The sequence below is a fragment of the Ambystoma mexicanum genome, chromosome 5p (genome assembly GCF_040938575.1).
Source record: "Ambystoma mexicanum isolate Mex_15411 chromosome 5p, UKY_AmexF1_1, whole genome shotgun sequence".
Lineage (NCBI taxonomy): Eukaryota > Metazoa > Chordata > Amphibia > Caudata > Ambystomatidae > Ambystoma > Ambystoma mexicanum.
The window spans coordinates 426,041,155-426,057,419 of record NC_090930.1 but is presented as its reverse complement, the minus strand read 5'-3'; the positions used below and the strand labels follow the sequence as shown (position 1 = coordinate 426,057,419).

The window sequence follows — 16,265 nt, the reverse complement described above, 5'->3', positions numbered from 1 at the left end:
GAGACTGGCACTGACTCCAAGACACTGAACCACACATACAACACAATTCAAGCATGGATGGCAGCAATGGGCTATGCCTCAACTCGGATAAGACTGAGCTACTCATGGTTGGCTCCAAGGAAACACTTATGAACCTTGACGCCCAATTCAGTCACTTTATGAGACAGCATTAAAATCCCAGGGGCTAACTCAGTAAAAACATTGGATGTCCATCTCGACTCAAATCTAACGATGACATGGCAAGTTAATGCCATTGCATCAACAGTGGCCAACCATGCCAAACTCTTGACAGCAGCCAGCAAGGATAACCATCACGATTGCCAGAGCTAGCACAAGATCTAGACTATCACTGTAATGCACTGTTCCTGAGCACCTCCACAAAAAACATGACAAAACTTCAAACTACACAAAACAGCGCTCTGGGAGCAGCCACTGGAATACTAAAAAAAGAGCACATCACAGCAGCGAGGAAAAGGCACATTGGCTCCCAGGACAAGAAAGAGTCCTCTTTAAAGCCCTTACCCTTACTCATAAGTGCATACACCTCACTGCTCCACCCTACCTCTCAGAGAGAATACACCCCTCTAGCTCAACCATAACACCATATGCAAACATGCTCACAATCCCCAGAGTCACGCGAGCCAGAACGGGAGGTGCTAGCTTCCCATACCTATCAGTGCTGCAATGGAACACCCTACCACCACCCTTGTGGGAAGTCTCACCTAATATTCCGCAAAGCTGTGAAAACTATGCTCAACTAAAACTCATACAAGATGCGAATAATATCTTCCACACACCTAGGATGAGCAGACTTAGACACCTGAACAATATATCATCCTAAATCTGAATTTGTGTACTTGGAATGGTGGTACTTATAGCCCATCACATGTATGCATCTCCTTTGTAACTAAGATTGCCACAAGTAACAGTGCCGTAAAGCCTTTGGGTTGTATGTGCACTATAAAGTTAAAAATAAATGCGGGCAGTTCCATGGCGTGCCGATCATGGCCATTTTAATGGCTTTGAGACATTGCACGTTAAGAATGTGACATCAGTCATTTCCACAGGTAAATAACATTCCTGGCCGCGATTGCTACGGTCCATTCAAGTACTTCGAAAGTGCCCCAAAAATCAGATGCCTGCGCATAAGGACCGGAATACAATTGGTTCGAGTAAAAGAGGACCTAAAACAAAAAAATTACAAAATAGTTTTTAAAAAATAAAAATTAAATGTACTTTTTTGGGGGGTCCCCACCAAACCCCCATTTTTTGGCCAAAAACTACTAATTTTATCTATACCAAGAGTCTTTTTTCTATGTTAAACTTCCTGTCACAACATGGGGTGTTTTTAAACAGCATTGATTGTATGGATCACTTGTTGTGAACAAGCGGTGAGGTAACCGTGAAACGCATCGATTGGGGCCATACATTTTTGGAGCACCACACTTTAGGTGGTTTTTACTAATAGTCATGGCATGGTCTATAAATAAAGGACAATTTTTTGAGAAACTACTGAGTTCCCGGTGTTTCTTCACAGAACGGGGGAGTGCCTCTTACTTTGGCTGCAAGAAAAACAGTCGCAAGAATATATATATATATATATATATATATATATATTTTTTTTTTTTTTTTTTTTTTCTTTAAATAGAACCAATTGTCGGTCCTTTTCATTCTACCCTTTGACTGGACACCATTCTGCTGATGGCGGAGGACAAAAAGTACCTTTTTTTCTGAACTCAAAGCAGCTATTGCCCTAGAGCCAAAGTATCCTGTTCATTAGGTATAGCTTTAGTGAGTGCCAGGCCAGACTGTGTAAGGCATTTTAAAAAGCACCGTAATGTTATTCACTTACATAACGACTGCAAAAAGCTCCGAAAGAAGCAGTAAGAGCTATCTTTGGCCTAGGCACATGTGCACGTCTCGCCATCGCGGCGTACATTACACTGGTTGGCAGTACAAGATCAAATTAGATTTAAGGTGTCTTGCCTTGTGTTCAAGTGCATCAATGGAATGGAAAGAAGGACTCCAATCTGTGCCCCATTTTCCGACGGCATTGGAGGTTTTTTGCGTTTTACTCTAGGTTGCCTCACCTTTTGGATTCTATTCATGCCTCATATCAAGGATTGTTACATCTGCACCTCTATACTTATGTTATGTGCGTGTAATAAATGGAAGGAAAAAAAAAATTGTATTTCCAAATCCTTTTTACTTCCCGATGGTAGCTCAACATTTCTTAACGTGTGTGGGACAGAGACCCATCACACATCCAAGCTCCATGACTGCTCCAGTAGTAATGAGTGTGAAACAATATTAAGGCTAGCCCAATGCAGGGTTAATCAAAAATGTTAATACCGCGGCTTGGGCATGCAGGAATTATGTAGGCACTACTAATCCCTTTCTTCAGTTATAATCAAACATTTCATGTTTAACCATAACCACGTCTACTGCATGTGTCATGCATAATCGGAGCCACAACCAGGTGGTCCTAATCTCAACTGGTTCATGTTGTATTGCACCACCATTAACGTGCACATCAGTGCAGAAACACTCCCCATTTCATGATCTGTGTTCAGGCCCAGTTAAATCGTTCAAAATTGAAAAATCATTCTGGTTTCAGATTAGTCTTTTCCTGTCACCAGCCCTTGCTTCACAAAGTAGACATTTCAATCCAACTCAAACCTATCCAAACATTTGGATGGACTGCTTAATGCACAAAAGGACTCGCAATAGAAAACAGAATTCACCTTTGTCACTATCATGACACTATCTGGGACTAGAAAGTGAGCTCAGTAACACGGGTCAACAAGTACGAAAACAATATTGAGCCGTTTAAAAACCTATCAGTACACTGCTGCGAATCAAATAAGTGTTTGATAAGCAAAAAATGTTTTAATTAGAATTGAAAACTAACGTATGCCTTGCATAGCCATGGTATTCAAACTGCAGAGCCAACAGCCAAATCCCACCAAATAACACCGCAGATTAGCCTTTTCGGGCTGTTTTACAGTTAGTGACAGCTATTAACCCGAGGTCCCCACACGATCAAAACGTAGAAGTGTCAGGTGGAGGAGTGGCGTTTTAGGAAATAAACCACAGTGTAAAGGAATGTTGCAGGCTGTTTCATCCATAGTTGCTTCCAAGGTCCGCAGTTTTCTCCTTGGTAGACGCAAGCACTGCCTTAAACTACAAGCCAGCGTGATGGAAAACTAAGCTGATGTTGCACTCTACCCCGTTCAACAGTAGGATATTTGGAATGCCAACACAGAAGCAGGCTGGCACCTGCAACCCAAACCTGTGTCCTCTGGTAGGCAAAAATGGATTACGTTAGCACAGGTCTGTCCCATTCCATTTTGTAGAGGTTAGCCCAGTCGTGGTTAACTTTCCACGGTTGCACCTCATTTATTCCTGCAGCAAGGACAATGGGTGCTGGGGTAAAGCACATCTATGCAGTTGCTTTCACCCAAAAACTTTTTTTTTTTTTAAAGGCACGTTTAGGACACTGAACGGTTCACCCATTTTCTTCACACAAGCATTAGGCTCAAGATCATACAGGGCATAGTTCATGTATCGAGTGCGTTAATCAAAAGGTCAGTCCCTGGTCTACACTGCCTAGCTTAAAATCAAAGCGCCAGATCAAAGATAAGTAAAACAAGTATCAGTAGTCAGGATTATGACTAATGTATGGTATATAATAGAGGATTGTAGACTAAGTAGAGGCGATTATTCGCGTTGCAAACCCAGCCCAACAAGAAGCTGACCCATGTTTTAAAATGGCTTTGAGACATTTAGATGCTGCGTTAAGGGAGCCTGGCTAGCGTTGAACCCACATCCCAACTACAAAAAACACAATTTCACTGGTGCCATACCAACACTGTGCAGCATTGGTTGCGAACGTGCATTAATAAAAAAAAAAAAAAAAAAATTACATTCTTACCAGAGACGGGTTATAGGAATATGCGCCAACCATGTTAAGTGAGGGTAGCAACAAAGAAACATTTTGGTGGGGGACTTGAGCATGCACATTTCTTTGTTGGTTAACTATGTGGGGGCAAAGAAGCGACTGGATATTGATATTTTATTTCTACCGCGCTCGTACACAAGCGTTTGAGCTCAACAAGGCGAGGGAAACTGGAGAACAAAACAATGATCTTGCTAGGCTCAGTGACATTGAGAACGTGCAAGTGCATGGGGGAGAGGAAAGTGAAAAGTGCGGAGCAAAGGAGAAAAAGAAATAATAAAGGCAACAAACAGTGGTAGTGCAGCCAGTAAGTGCGGGGTTTAAGGCAGCAGACAGGGTAAGTCTGCTAAGTGCAGGAAGAAAAAGGGGGGGCTGTATGGGTACAGATACAGACCCCAGTGCAAGGGGTGGCCCAGAGGCAGTGCCGGAGCGTGGCAGGGTAAGCAGGTACCTGGTCCCGGAGGACAGAGGGTGGCCAGGTGCCTGGTGCCAAGAGAGAATATATCAGCAGGGCAGAGGGGAGAAGGCAGAAGCCAAGAGAAAGGTACTGAGGTGCTTCCGGAACCAGAGATGGTTCTCAAGTTGTAGAGTGGCAGGGAGGCTGTTCCAGAGTCCACAGCCAAAGACGGTGATCTAGCCCCAGCTCGTTTCTTTGAAAAACTGACCGAGGGAGGTAGAGGAGCAAAGAGCGCGAGAGGGGAGGTATTTGCAGAGGGATAGCTGAAGGTATTTTGGACCCAGGCCCCAGAAAGCCTTGTGGACAATGCAGAGGGTTTTGAATGTAATACTTGCATCCACGGGGATGGAAATGGAGATTTCAGAGCTGGAGGATACGATCACAGGGCTTGCGGCCAAGGACAAGTCTTGCCGTCCTATTCTGGATTAGTTGCAGAGTAGAGGCAGGTAGATTTAGAAAGAGCTTGTTACAATAGTCCAACCTAGCGAGAACCAGAGATTGGGAGACAGTGAGCTTCCGGGTAAAGGAGAGGAAAGGCAGAGTACCTAGGCGGAGGGGCAGTCACTTTTTAGAGACAGATGTCAGCAGAGAAGCAAAGTGTGGTGTCAAAGATGACCCCAAGGTTCTTAGCCTCGCAGGTGAAGGTAAGAGGAGGGCCAAGGGAGGCCTTGCCAGAGAATGAGGGGAAAGGATGGTGAGCCAATGGGGAGGATCTCGGTCTTGCTGGCGTTCAGACAAAGATCATTGGCGGCACACCAATCTCAAATGGCAGTTAAGCAATCAGAGAGGGAGAGGAGGTGACTGAGGGCAGTGTCGTTGCATAGCACTTTAAGTTTGAGCAGAAAATGGCAATGGAGTGGGCGTGAGTTGCCAGGTATTGGTTGAAAAGCCAGGGCGAGAGGTTAGACCCCTGGGGAGCACCACAGGTAGAGAGGAGATCGATAATAGAAGGACCCAAGTTGGACCTGGTAAGATCGATCAGAGAGGAAAGAGGTCAGCCAGGCCAGAGCCTGATCCGTGATACCCAGGTTATCACGGAGACGTTTAAGGAGGATGGTATAGTTGACCGTGTCAAAGGCAAAAGAGAGATCAAATAGGATGAGGACAGAGGGAACATTAAGAGTCCTGGTTGGAGAGCAGATCTTCACGGATGTTCAGGAGAGCAGTTTCAGTGCTTCTGGCAGATCTGAAGCCAGACTGGTGGTCATGGAGAGAGCAAACATAATCTGAGTGAAAGTTAAGTTTACCAAGAAAGGAAGTAATGGAAATTGGGCGATAGTTAACCAGGCAAGAAGGGTCAGATGTGGGTTTCTTGAGAAGAGGATGCACAAGGGAGTGCTTCAGAGGGGGAGGGAAAGGATCCTGAGGCAAAGTAGAGGTTAGAAAAATTAGTACTGGCTAGAGCATCAACATGGTCCTTGGTGGTTTTAGAGGAACAGGGATGAACTTGTTTTGATTAGGCTTTCATAGATCAGACTTGTCCAACGACCTCATTAGGGAAAAAAAAAAGAAAGGCATAGGGGGTGGACAGAACGTCATGGGTTTTAGAGATAAAGTGAGAGGCAAGGACATTGCAGAGAACCTGGGAGGCAAGAGGAGGGGTATAGAGTGCAGCAGGGTTGGCCAGCTCCTTCCACGGTTTAAATATTTCGGCGAGATGTTAGATGTCACCAAGACATGGGCTTGAATGTGGACTCTTCTTGGTGCGGACAGAGTCGGTAGTGTCTTTGGAGCAGGCAACAGGCCACTGTCAGAGGATGAACAAAAAGCCCTCCATTTCCTCTAAGCCGCCCTAGTGTAGCTAGGTCACAGTCATACCAGGAATTGCACTTGAAGCGGATCCTCATGACAGGGGGCCAAGAGCATCAAAAATAAAAGAGTAGGGAAAGGGGCTGTGTCTCGGTGTGAGTCAGCCAGAAGTGGGGATGCATGGCGGAGGATAAAGGTGGCAGCAACGAAAGCCTCAACTGGCAGGCGCTTCATGGGACGGATGTCCAAGAAGGGAGGTGGCAGTGTTGGGGTAGGCTTGGGGGTAAGAGTGAGGAGGCAGTGGTCACTCCAGGAGAGGTGTGGTTAGAGGGATAGAGGGGCCAGAGGAGAGCAAGACATTGAGTGTGTGTCCTACAGAGTGTCAGGCCAGAGGGGAGGAGAGGGAATCGCAGAGGTCGCAAGAGCAAAGATGAGGGGCAGGGAGAATCAAGGTGGATGAGGTCACCAAGGAGAAGGAGTTGAGTGAATGAGGGGAGGAGGAGAGGTCGGCGCATTCAGAGAAAAGAGGTGATTTGACCAGGGGAGCCGGCAGAGAGTAACAACAGTAAGAGTGGCTAAGGCAGGGAGGAAAGAAAAAAAAAGGAACCATGAACACGAAAACCAACATCAGTGTTGGTGGGTAGGGTTTACCTCTGTACAGAACCCAATGATTTTCAAAATGCTACCGTGCATCAAAGTGCTGGCTTCACAATCTGGACTATAGACAGCCTAACCTCCTGAACCCAGCACGCTAGACTATTGCCGGCACACTCTGCAATTTAATGTATAGTTGTACGCACTAGAAATACTATGTTTGTACCTATCTGTAACTAACGTAACCATTGTTGACTGCTTTAAATTGTAACTGTAACCAGATCTAACTTACGCGCCCATATGCGCTTTATAAATAAAATACAAAAAAAAATACAATGGTTTTCAAAATGCTACAAAACAAGATCCACATTGTGCCTTTCCTTTAGTCATTGTTAGCTACACAAGGATACATGCGTTTGCAGTAAGTACGCCCCTATAGCCCTCAATGCCCCGTTTGCAGCAGTATTAAAGGCTAAGTCCGTGTTCAAGAGTTAATCGCCAACTGTTCAGTTAACAAGTGGTTTGTTTAACTCCTTTAGATATTTGCCAGTTCCCTCACAAATCAGGCACCAGCCAACATTTACAAATTGGACATTACATGTTTTAGGGATCGCTATGAAACGCTCATGAACTGTGCCACTGATTAGCAAACGGCACGGTACCAGATTGAGTATAAACAAACATATGTTTATTCTTCTCTTCCCATGGCATGAAGAGGGAAGTCACGACTACAAGAAATTCACGCTGCCAGATGGATGTCACACTGTAATCGTCATTTATATAGCGCCCTTTCCCCAGGTGTATGGCCTCAATGTGCAATGCTGCACATGACCACACAACCGTGTGTTGTGTATATCCACAGGTCTTGCTTTCACCAGAGAAAGCTACGCACAGCCAAGATGAAAGGTGTGGGGTAGGGACGTCCACAAATACGGCTACCAATGTTAAGCATGGAAAACTTGCGAGTTAAGGGTAGGCTATGATAAGGAGTAAACTAGGAGGGAAAATAACAGGAGGGAAAATAACAGGCCGTACAAACGGGAGGGGGCAAAAAGTGGGGTCCGCCCGCCAGGCCGCGAAAAATCACAAGAAACACATGATATCAAGAGTTGGGGGCTACGTTTGGTTCACCAGACGTCCAATTAGCCCTAGCCAGGACATTTAAGAGTCGTAGGCCAAACTACCAAGAACCAAAAGGTTAGAAACATACTGCGTTACAATAACGACACGTACAAATTACCTTTAACAGGAAGGATGTCACCTAATGTACACAAATGCATTTACATGAAGATATTCCTCCATGCGCCACACGATAGTACACTTCGCCAAACCCACCATTGAGTCCACTTCCGGGACACTGCAGGCCTGGTGAGATGGTCTATTGCCCCGTCCTCCCCACAAGGTCGATTTCTACACGTGCAGCCAGACCAAGCGGCACCCTGCCGTTCATCACGTAATCATTTCCACTAAGTATTTGATTATTCAGTGGAATCTGACATGGGCAACCAGGTCACAGATGCCTCGTTACACAGGCCGTCAAGTACTTCTATGATCAGGTTCGGTTAGCAGAACCAACGCAGGCAAGTAGGGCGATCACGCTTCTGTACAATTTGCAGCTAAACGCGAGTAAATATTTTAAACAGAATGTTAGTGACACTTTTACAGACAAACTCAACCCTGTAAGCAAATAAAGTACATGAAGTCAGGGGTAACATGTTTATTAAAAGTTACATAACACCAGAAACAAAAGTAATCTTCTTCCACCACGTCAGCAGTCTCCCAACTACTGACAAAAAGAGGCCAGTTGATGGTCGTGCGGTTTACAGATGGATACCGTGCAATTTTCGTCCTACAAAACCAAGCAAAATTGCATCGTGATCCACCCGACAACAGCAAAACAAATGTAGTTTGGCGTGTGACGAAAAGCCCTCCTTTCCTCCACAGGCCGGGACAAGTGCAATACTTTAAACATAGTCACAAGTAATGCAACAAATCCCCACCCACGGAGAAGCCAGCATTAAAAACTACCCAGGTTTGTTGAGGTCATGGAAACTTCGGACATCGAAACGTCGGTCATCCAGCGACGGACTTTAACTGGCATGATCAGTTTTGCATGGATTTGCACAGCAACTGACAGATACGCTGGATGCAAACCTGCAAAACTAACTATGGCAGCCATCTCATATCTTCAAAACGGAGATTTACCACAACAGTACTGTAAGTGCTCACATTACAGTAGATTATATTCAAAACTACCTGCACTATGAGCACTTTGGTACTGAAGAGGCAGAGTGACGGCAAATCCAATTAATCCGTTCAGCATTCACAAGTATTAGACAGTTACCAACGGCTTAAATAAGAAGCATTGACGGCGTGGTTTATTTCTGCATCTTGTGCCAGAAGGAGCATTTAGGGCAGTAGATTCTACGCTACTTCACTAACTGCACTAGATGCACCTTAACACACGAGGGAAACGTGCATTGAGCATTCACATTTTCAATAAACCCACCGTTGGAATTGCCGTGGTAATGCTGGAAGTGCTTCCATTGCAGTAGTTACACGGATCTACCTGCACTGTAAGCACTTTTACACAACCCTGACTTCTTTAGGCCAAGACCAGGCAGCGACAACCCAGTGTGCTTCCAATTGCAGCCTGCTTTAAACTTAAAAAATAAACCCAAAATAAAAACCACATGCGCAAGATGAACTTGGTACATATTGAATACAATCGGTTAAGAAAACAATCCTCTCACACAAGTTATTACAATGAAATGCGTTAGTGGGAGCTTAACCAAAACGAAAAGGGTAAAGCATATTTAACAAAAAGTGTAATTTAACATGAATCACATGCGGGCAAAAAGAGAGCCTAAAACATATCAATAACTAAAATAGTTCACAATCAGCAGATACAAAAAAGAACCATAAAGCCACCCATGAATCACCTCCCCTATAAACGATGCGATCGCTGCCCGTTCCTGTACGAACATTGCGGATTTATCAAATCAGAAGGGAAAAAAAAGTAATTTAGTCATGTCTCCGCCGTACTTCACAGCGTACGGTACAATGCTACTCGGGGTACCGGGAGTAAGGGGAGACAGCACGGCTGAGCAGCAGGGGCCGCACCCCGCAGTTGGAGAGTAAAGCAGCAAAGAGTTCCTGCGCATCCCAGCACCCTGCCAACGGCTGTGTCGCAGCCCGCGAGGGGTCCCGTGTGTCCCAGGCCCGTCCGTCAAAGCCTTCTTTGGGTCCCGGTGACCAAGAGCCAGCTCTTCTCCCCCGAGCATCCCGCCTTCTTTCGGCGAACCACGCGTCCATGGCCCTCGTGCTAGTCCTGAGATTAAAGAGAAAGAAAGCAGGGCAGTGTGGGAAATGAAGTCCGCCCATTTAAATTCTAAAACGCGCCAAACGACAGACCCCGCCCCCTTGCAGCAAAACTTGCAATTCCCGGGTACGCCCCACGAGGAGATGCCTGCCTGGGGGTTGCAGACTGCGATACATACTACAATTTGAACGAACGTTGCAAGGTCGCATCACTAGTGGTCGGGTGGCCGAAAGATTAAAGGGGAGAAAACAACCAATTTTTAAACCTAACTGGTGTAGCGTCAAAGGCTACGCAGGCAAGAGAAAAACATAGAAAGCATGCACCTAGCCCTCACAGTTTCCTCCTGCGCTAGAGTTCAGGACTACATCCCCCAGACCACCAGACGCAGGCGCATTCCGGCCCGCACGCGGTCAAAGGCACAGGCGGCAGAGGTGCCATGTGCTTCCTGCGTCTTTCAAAACAGCCAACACAGGAGGACTGCGTGACGCCGAATACACCAGAAAGGGAACCGACTACCTACTGGTTTCAAAATCACTCCGGCGGCATATAAACCGGGGTTCCTTCTAGCCCAGCACAGGAGAGCGTGCGATCGCAGGCATCAATCCTACAGGTGGTTGCCCGGAGAAACCACCCTAGCCGTTACTCCTCCACGGCACTGATTTGCCGATCAACCTGCTGCTGAAGACCTGTAGGAAAGTGGCGCGAACACAATATCATGTGGCCCGACCCCAGGGCGGCGCCCCCCGCCCCTCACCAACCAGAGCGAGGAGGCCCCGGGGAAGGGGCACATCCGCCGCATTGCCATCACTAATTGTGTCCCACGGTGCCGGCCCCGCCCACCGGACGCACTACTACCGCTGCGCGTGTGCGCACTGTGTCATTTGTTAGGCAATCTGCGCAACATGTGTGCGCATCCGACACTTTTAATAAAACGGGATTCCCTACTATCATCGACAAATATACACCGAAGTTTAACGATTTGTTACAGTACTAGCTCCAAACTTAACTGCCGTTTACATAAAATGCATGCGTCAAACCACCAAAGAGAAGTCGCCGTTGGGCTTAACAGGCTGACGGGTTCGTTTGAGTTCAAAACAAGTGCGTCTCGTGTTACGCCGAAGAAGCGCGAGAACAAAGACTGCCCCCCCACTGAAAGAAAAAAAAAGTGCCTTGAGCAAGCCTAGAAAAGCAAGGCACGTGACCCACCCCTATACTATGGTCATGCTGAGGCTAAAAGCCAACAGCTTGTCGCCCACTCCTCCACCCCGCGGGGCCGAACCGTGCCCCTCCCCCCTTCGATCTCACCACGCTCAGCACTTAATAACTTTAAGCTGCTCCAGAACAATGAGCTGTCAATCACGGCGTGTGTAGTGGGGACGTCTCCTCTCCCTGCTTGGTGCCTAGCCTACGTACTTGGGGCAGGACATCCCCCGGTTGCAACTAACCCACGAAAACGCTGGGTGCACACGCCAGTGCCGGCGGTCTCTCACAACTTCTGGCAGTCAGACTGTAGCATTTCAGTCCTTTACCTACGAGAAGGTTGACAGAATAAGCGCAAAGAAACCGGTTTTGTTGGGAACACCATTTGCAGCAAGCTCAATAACATACAAACACGTTTAATAGAAATCTTATAGCATTTTCTGAGCGGTGCATGTTTTAGTTGGTTTTAATCACCAAGCCCTTCCGGGGCACCGATGGACGCATAAGTGGGGGTTGGAGGATTGCCTACATTTTGTAATTCCTGCACGCGTAAGGTTTCCATATAACTGTACGAGAGTGCATCTTTCCAGAAACCTATTTACTGGACGTTTAATATTTCGGCTGCACGCATTTAAATCTGCAACAGCACGAGGAAGTTCCCAAGGACTCCTGCGTTACGAAGACACACACTTAAGCGGGGAGGGTGATTCTTCTACAAGCATTGATGGTATATACATGTTTGTTCTACACCCTTGCAAGTGGGATTCTCGTTCGTTCGATATATTCAACTCTTTAATTGGTTCATGCTTGGCAACGCGACCCTTTTTTCTATCGGACACTCCCCAATTGGTTACATATTTTTTTCAAAATACTAATTGCAGTGTATTCAGACTTACAATAACACGTTTTTGGTATAAGGAGTGATTCATATATGCCCCACGTATCAGGGGACGTTAAAAATTCTTGGAACAGAAACACAGTATCCAAATACTGCTTTGAAATAATTCAGATATGGTGGATCCATTGTAAGCCCATGTGTTATACAAAAAAGTAGCACATGCCGGCCACTTTCTACTTAGAAGCATGGTCAATGTATATTTGTTTCAAGACCACATGTGTTATATCCGCCCCGCTACGCGGTGACGTAGGGTGTTTGAATAAAAGCCCCGCCCTCAGAGGCCTACCTCTGAGACCTACCACGTTCTGCGTCCGTGCAGGGCCGGAACATAACAGGCTCGGATTATGCTTTCTCTTCCATTTTACTACTCGAGCAGAAATGAATTAACCAATAATATGATAGTAACAAAGATCAAACTACAACTCCCAGTTTTGATACAGTCTTTGCTAGTCCCAATATTATTGGTCTCTGAACTGACCATGTGACAAACATACTTGTAAAAAAACACAGATGTTGCACACCTAGATGATGTAAGTATCAAGTTAAAAGGATAAAACAACTTCGGGTGCAGAGGAGAATAAGACCACCCTGCCCACGATGGTACATCAATAACAAAAGGAAGGAACAAGCCTTAAATAAGGACTCTTGCGTCCCCTGCACAGCGAATAGACTGAAGCCAGTCAACATTCTTCAAGATGTAAATCAAAATGAATAAACAGGCACATTTGTAAACAAAACAGTAATTCATATACACTCTCAAATAGTTCATTTAATAATGTATTCAAACAAATAAAGAGCTCTACGTGTTTCGGGTATTCCCCTTCATCAGGAGCAGGGTTATGTCGTCAATTCAACAGATTCAATTTCCCATTACTATAAGGTAAACAGAGTGTCTTAGCTAATTATGTACTCATACCCAACTTAAAAAACAAGAGAATAAATTATAACAATCAGTGAAAAATCAAACTCCTGTGTTAAGCATCCCTATTCACCTGGATTTTATTGGTGGCTAATTTTAGTGAACTAAAAAGCAATCCTATTGAGGAGAGTAACTCTTCACCATCTTACCTAAAGGTAATAAGCAGAGATCGATACCGTCATCTCCTCATTGCAAAAGGTTTTAGAGTCTGTGAGGCTAATCTGTACAGTCACAAAACTAAATGTCAGTAATGATGCTCAATACTGATCTAATGCATTAAGCATCCCAAAGTCAGTAATCTTACTAAATACTTGTCTAATATAGGTATCCCAAGGTGTGTAGAAGTAGAAAGAAACTTCCCACCTTAAAGGTATGAGTCAGCTGACTCAAACTGTCAATGCAGGGTCAAGATTGGTCTCTGTAATTGTCAGAAGACGTGGTGTATACTGTTTTAATGACAAAAGCATCCAGGGATTAGGTTACTACTCTAATGTACCTCTTCAGACGAACACTGTAATGTGGTAAACCAACTAGTGAAGATCCCTACTCACCAGCGTGAGGTAATCAGGCTCGTTGTCATATTTCAGTCAAACATCCAGGCGAACAACCCAAGATGGCCACCATTTTATATAATGTGACGTATGACATCATCACACAGACACATGATTGCCTCATTGTACAAACATTGCTCAGTTTTAAAAGGATGGTAACACACGCTTCCAATCAGATTTGATGGCGGATAAGGCAGAATGTCTCAACAATCGTGACAATTCTAAGTTGGTAGGAGGATGATGGTATGACAAATTGTCAAATATACTCCCAAAGAAAGGGGGAAGAACATGGTATTTAAGAGACAACATTTTAGGAAAGAATTTTGTGTCCTCAAAAACAATCGGTCCGAAAAGTCAGGGCATAAGCCACAAACTTTGCAATCCAATTGAATAAGGACCCTTCAACACGGTAACAATCTAATGGACTAAAGACCCCAGTGATGTATATTGTCCCACTTAAGTTCATATACTGGACTGTACATTAAATTCACAATGATATGGACTTAATAGTCTCTGTAATTCCAGTTTAAAATACATATGATCACCAATAGAACTTCTCGTTCCCATATAAGACATCAACTAGAAAGTATACAGTTTTTCACTCCAACCACAGTTTGATATTAATCATATTTTTGGATCATAAAAAAGCTCCCAAATAGAACTCTTCATTCATCCCTGCTGAATGCAGGGAATCCAGTTTGTTAATCCATGGCAATACTCATTGTATATGTTTTTTGGACATGTTCCCATCTCTCTGAGGCTTATGTACCACCTCTATTATTATACAACGTAATTGTGCTACTCTATGTCTCCTCTCAGCGAAGTGTCTAGCAACAGGTGACTTGGTGTTTAGAGTTCTGATGTTGCTCTTGTGCTCATTCCATCTTTCCTTAGCACGCCTTGTGGTCTGTCCTACATAGAAGATGCCATAGGGGCAGCTCAGTCCATAAATGATACCACTCGAATCGCATGTTGCAAAATCTCTCAATGCAATCTTAACCCCTATGCGGGGGTGCCTAACATAAGAGCCCTTCATTATATTATTGCAACATAAGCATGGAAAGGTACCGTTCTTACTTTCATGTAGGACTGGTTGGTTGTGTGTTTCAATCTTCTCTGCCTTTACCAAACGGTCACATACGTTTCTGACTCTTATAGGAAATCATTGGTGGATTGGGAAAAAGTTTGTTAAGCTGTCTATCTAATTTGATAAGCTTACAGTTCTTCTTTATAATCCTAGATATGTGGTGACTCTGACTAGAGTATCTCATACTGTATAAGAACTGCATGTCCCTGTTCTTGTGTTTTGGGGTAAACAACTCGTCCCATGTTCTGGCGTTTTCTTTTATGTGTGCTTCTTGTAATATGTCAATAGGGTACGCCCTCTCCTAATATCTCACTGTGAGTTTCTCACATTCGTTTTCAAATGTTGGTCTGATGTTATACAACGCAGTCTTAGAAACTGACTATAAGGTAAGTTATCTTTTAGATTTCTCGAATGCTGACTCAAGTAATGTAAGCTATTGTTTAAATCTGTTGGTTTTCTGAAGATGGTATTGGACAATTCATTGTTTACAATCTCGATCTCTACATCGAAGAAGTGTAGTTTCGGGTCACCTCTTTACATTGTGAATTTAATTTGATCGTGTATGGAATTTAAGTATTCAAGAAACATACATAGTTCTTCAATTGTGCCGCCCCAGATGGACAACATTTTGTCATTGTGCATCTTCCAGGTAAGCAATTTAGAGGACCATTGTGCATTTTGAAACACATGATATGATATGATATGGCATTTATAACGCGCCTATACACAAGTGTTTGAAGGCGCGACGAGGCAAGGTAGGGGGAACAGAGGGAAGACAGAGACAACGATCTTACTAGGCCAGGTGACATTGAGATCACGCAAGTGCAGGGGAAGGGGAAAAGTGCGGGGGAGAGGGGTCAGTGCAGTACATGAGATCAACAGTAGAAAATATAGAATAAATAGAAAGCCATGAGTAAAAGGTGCATGTTAGTGAGAATTCTCAGAAATGTGCTAATTCCCTCCACCTTAGAGACCCCCAGCAACTTTGCTAGATTTTGACAACTTGATTTTTTTAACCTGGAGAGAGTGTGACCCTTTGCCCCACTCTCTCATGTATTTTAATGTGAATTTTACCTCTGTGTTTCTTTTGGTTGTGGAGTCTGACAAACTCCATAGGCATCATCTTTTACATTGTGTCACACTGCATCCTCAGTGCAGTGACACAGGGAAGTCTTCCAGGTTTAAATACCTTCTGTTGGATAAACTACTGTTTCCCAGAGCAGTAAAGTGAAATAGACTTTACTTACCATTGTAACTTTCTAGACCTAGCCCACACTATCTTACAGTAGAGTGCTGGAGGGGTTACCTGGTATCCCCTTTCTCTAGTTTCTCATGTAACATTTTTTTATGTTACACTTTTCTCATTGAATGGCTGGTGGCAGTGGTTTCGTTTGAACTACCGTGGTATGCCTTTACTACGGGCTGCGTTCGCAGCTTCAATAACGCATACACGGCAGCCATCTTTGTCTAAATGGCGCCCAGTCTTCTTTTTTCATCATTTCTTTGTGGAAAGGTCCTTCTTGAGATTTG

The 16,265-nt window shown here is 44.6% G+C and overlaps 1 long non-coding RNA gene across 1 annotated transcript; it reads right to left on the bottom strand.

The window, feature by feature from the left end:
- Window positions 1-7,424: 7,424 nt before the first annotated feature.
- On the bottom strand, window positions 7,425-10,897 carry LOC138480996 (uncharacterized). The gene is made up of 2 exons (XR_011274181.1): window positions 10,601-10,897; window positions 7,425-10,089 (listed from the first exon to the last, which is right to left on the bottom strand). It is a non-coding gene; the product is annotated as an uncharacterized lncRNA (long non-coding RNA).
- Window positions 10,898-16,265: the final 5,368 nt, after the last annotated feature.